Genomic DNA, 4,509 nt, shown 5'->3' with positions numbered 1-4,509 from the left:
TTTTGGGTCTAGTCCTATCTACTGTCTATTAGAAGTGTCTATTAGGAGTCTTTAAGGGCCTAAAGGTTAAGGGTAGAAGAAAGAATTAAAATGAGGGATTTGGTAATTGGTTTACTGGTCTGGTATGTAGAAGGATCTTTATAAACAAGGATTCCAGGTAATATATGTATATTGGACTTTCAAATCTATCTATATATATTATATATATGTAATAATGCCTCTTCAAGTATTCCAATTGTTATTTATATATCTTTTGGTAGTTCAACAGATTAATTAAAATAATAAATGTATGGATGATCAAGGTCCAAGGATGTGATGTAGTCATGGAGGTGGGTTTTTTGCTTTTCAAGGATTTGTGGTGGGGTTTCTGTTTCTTAGGTGAGTTTTGTATGAGAATTGATGATGCTACTGATGTAATCACAGTGGGGCTCAGCTTAATTGTTCCACAGTTCGCGAACTCAAACTAGTGGCTTCATTTTGGAGTGTGAGATGGGATTTCATCATCAATCAATCATCTTGGTTAATTGGTTTTATTTTATTTTATCTTGGTTGTTCAAGCATGGCCGCAAGAAACCAATTAAAATAAACAGAGAAACAATGGGGACCTCAAGCAAGCTAAAGCCCACAAAGATAGAAAGTGAGAGAGAGAGAGAGTTGTGTACCTAACCTTTCCCCCCTTCCTACTCGTGCATTCTTTTGATGCCACGAGTTTGAATACGGCATGAACCAACTACTGAGGACTAACTATTGTATGGGTAAGTGCTTAAAAGGCAAAGCATGCTTAATCCTTGAGGAGAGAGATGAAGTCAGTACTCAGTAGTGCTAAAGAAGCCAAGCACTTACTCAAGGAATTCTTGTTCTATCTGTAGAGGAGTGGGGTATGGAGTGAGCATGATTGAATTACTAATGGATTGGTTATTTGCAGTGATTGTTCAACAAACGCCACTTGGTTGATGTGGACAGGACACTGAGTGGGTGGTTTTAATTTTTACTCTGTGTATGTGATAGTGTGATAAAGTGGATCCTGACATTAACTTTCAATAAGGGTGATCTGTAAATTTGATTAAAGCAAGTTGCAGCATGTGATTGTTTGTTATATAGAAATTGAACAGAGAAGATTACCCAGTTTCTATGTGGCCATGGAGAATGAAAATAAAAAGAAATTGAAGGCATGGTTTATATCTGTAGCTGCTCAGCCTAGCAATGGAGACTTGCACTATTTCTCATAAATGAGAATTCTCAGAGTCTGGACAGATTTAGATTAGCTTTAATGGATCCTCTTTGAGCAACCCAGGATCATTTGGTTCTTCTGCTCTGGAGTTTATTTACAGAGAATTCTGGTCAGCTCAAGATTATATTAAACAACCACCTTGGTCTATTTTAGGTGACATCAAAGATTGTGTATCTTGCTGGGAAGATTTGAAGTTGTGAAGATCTACCATGGGTATCAGTTGGTCATGAAGAATAAAAATATCAGTAGCTGCTCAGCCCATCAATGCAGATGGGCACTCTTTTCTTTTAAATGGGAATTCCCAAAGGCTGGACAGATTTAGTTCAACTTTGATGGATCCTCTTTGAGCAAACCAGGATCTTTTGGTTCATCTGCTCTGGATTTTACGGAGAATTCTGGTCAGCTCAAGATCATACTAAACAATCACCTTGGTCTATTTTAGGTGTAAGAATATGAAGATCTGCCATGGGTTTCAACAAAATCAAAATAGGGATGCCTCTTAGCTGGTTTTTCTGTTACTACTCAAGCTTCACATGTTTGGTACTCCAATCCATTTTGATTCCCAGCATCTTTTATAGAAAGTAACCAGTACTATTTTTTATAGACATGTAAATATGCATGTTAAGTATGAACAGATCCTCTCCTTTAGTAATATAATGTGTTCTAATGATCTATTTTAATTGTGATTCCAATAAACAACCACCAAAATATCCTCTCTTTGCTCAGAATCAAATTTTGATTGAGGCTCCAGCTTTCTGTTGTCATCCCCTGCTCCAAAGGAGATGATCCTCTGCTAATCGTCATAGAGATCTGTGACACTTCTTCCAACCCTTTTAATTCACACACAACCCACTAAAGATACTTCAATTGGTCGAAAGTGATTAAATATTAAGAATCTGTTTAAACCTCTTAATTATAAATTTATAAACAAACAATTTCTCTATCAATCTGTTTTATTTGTACGACACTTCATAGATTTAAGAAATGAAAATAAAAATTTCCCACTTTCAGGCTTCATGTGAAGCCTATTTTTTGGAGTTCTTGTATGTTAATATCTAAAGATTCTTTATAAATTTTAATAACTCATTTGTCCACCAATGAATCATTTCTCTTTCATGTCTTTCAACTTCCATTAAGATCCAAATATTTCAAAGAGACAAATTCTGTCACATTTTAGCCACAATCTTATGTTAATGGTTGCGTAAGTAATGATCTAATGTATTTTTCCTTTCCCCTTTATTTTTCTTAGATGAACATTAAAAAAAAGAAGAAAAAGTTAAAGAACTCTACCTTCTAGTGTACTTTACGCCCACATAGATGGGTTACGGCACATTGAAGATTACCTACATGCCCTTGACATTAATCACCCATTAGATGGATGGTTAGATCATTCACTTCATGACTAATGACTTTCATCGCATTATAATATTGTTTAAGAATATTAATTCATGACAATCAGAGGAACTGTGGACCCATAAGCTTAGTTTTACTTAAATGGTAAACAGAAATAAAGTAGCTTGAAAGAGGGCATCTTTTTCTTAATCTACCCTCTCCATTAAACTTTTGTAAAATCAGGTACTTTCTACACACCCATTGTTTTTACCTAAAAATATGTAATTTAATATCATTTAAATGTAAAGAAGTTTTTTTTTTTTTTTTTTTTTTTTTTGGTGGTGGGGGAGAAGAGGTGTTTCAGTCGTTAAGAATAAAAAAGAAGATGGTGGGGAGGAGAATACCAGATTTTATTTTTTATTTTTTATTTTTTATTTTTATTCTTTGAAAGGTGGAGTGGAGATGTTGCCTCTTAAGGAAAAAAAAGAGGAATCAAACAAGTAAGAGAGTTAAGAGAGACAAATTAGTGGATGTGTTAATTGTAAATATCTAATAGTAGATGAAATCAGTTGGCATGGCTATCTTATGTCGGGAATTGATTGAATGTTAAGGTATTAATAATGTAATTAGGGATGATGAAAGCATGTGGCCAACCATTTATGTAAAAGGTTCACATGAGTTTAGAAAAAGGTCCTTTTCTAAATTGTTGTTTAGTGGAGAATTAATAGTTTTTTTTTTTTTCAATTAGGCTTTTCTCAATTGAAAGTGTGATGTAGTGGTGATGATCTTGCTTAAGAATGGTTTTGAGTCTTGCTGCCACTTAAAAAAGAAAATGATTATTGCTTCTTGGTACAAGCAAAAGCCAAGGAACAGAGTTTAAAAGGCATGCAACTAATATGTCATTAGCATCATTTAGAGAAAGATTGGGGTGATAAGCATGGGAGTTCATGGACGTAATTAATCACACCTTTAGAATTTTTTGGCTAAAATTTTCTTTTGAGCCCTCCTACCTCCTAAGTATTTTATATTAACAATTTGAATAACTATAACACGATCCTTGTTAATTTGTTATCATGTATTAAGTTAGCATGAACGGTAATAGCCCTGACGTCTCGAAGTAATGTGAAAGGAGCCAAACAAAAATTTGAAGCGATTATATATAAAAAAAATTTAGAAGAAGGTTCCCCATAAATCTTCGACGCCACGCTAATGACGAATAAAAAATAACATCATTCACACACACACATATATACATATATATATATATATATATATATATATATATAAAAGTTGTCAAGAGGTAGAAATAAAATAAAGAACTAATGTGAGAGGGTGCATGGAAAACTGTTTCCAAAGAAAATTAATGCCTTGTGATTGATTGCAACATAGATTTATCCAGTAGGTTAAGTTAGTCAGTTTGACTTCGTAGTATCACTTTTCAACGATGATTATATGATAATTGATGCCTTAAACCCATTTAGTTTCTTAATATTTTTAGGGAATCTTAAGCCTTCATTTAGGCTTTTACAAACAAATACCTAGTTTTCCATTTTCCACTTCTCAGTTTCTTGTTTTAAATCTTTTTAATTTAAAAGGAAACCCACAATTTAAGAACTGTGTGGCTAAAAGAAAATTGTTTTAGATAAGTACATAATGAACAAAAGTCATCGGTTCTTGGATTTTTTTCAATAAGGGATGCATCTCAACAGGTCAACATATAAGTATCCAATAGATAACTCTCACTCTTCCCCTACCCTTCAAAAAAAAAAAAAAAAAATCCTACATGGTGGCCAGGTGGATCTAAAATTGATGGACAACTAGACACTAATCCATTATTCACATATTAAAGATTAGTTTTTAGTTTTTATTATCTTTTTTTTTTCCGAATTTGGAGTTTAATAAGTGGAAATATAAGTTATTGAAAAAGCTAAGACTATGGAAACATG

The 4,509-nt window shown here is 33.3% G+C and overlaps 1 protein-coding gene across 1 annotated transcript in view; it reads left to right on the top strand.

Annotated features, from left to right (window-relative positions):
* Positions 1–229, top strand: part of LOC122073675 (bZIP transcription factor 11-like) — a 1,692-nt gene extending 1,463 nt beyond the window's left edge. Inside the window, exon 2 of the mRNA XM_042638305.1 lies at positions 1–229. The gene's annotated coding sequence lies outside the window, so the exon portion shown is untranslated.
* The last annotated feature ends 4,280 nt before the right edge of the window (positions 230–4,509 follow it).

Source organism: Macadamia integrifolia, chromosome 3 (assembly GCF_013358625.1).
Source record: "Macadamia integrifolia cultivar HAES 741 chromosome 3, SCU_Mint_v3, whole genome shotgun sequence".
Lineage (NCBI taxonomy): Eukaryota > Viridiplantae > Streptophyta > Magnoliopsida > Proteales > Proteaceae > Macadamia > Macadamia integrifolia.
Note: the sequence above shows the minus strand (reverse complement) of the source record. Positions and strands in the feature narration are given on the sequence as shown.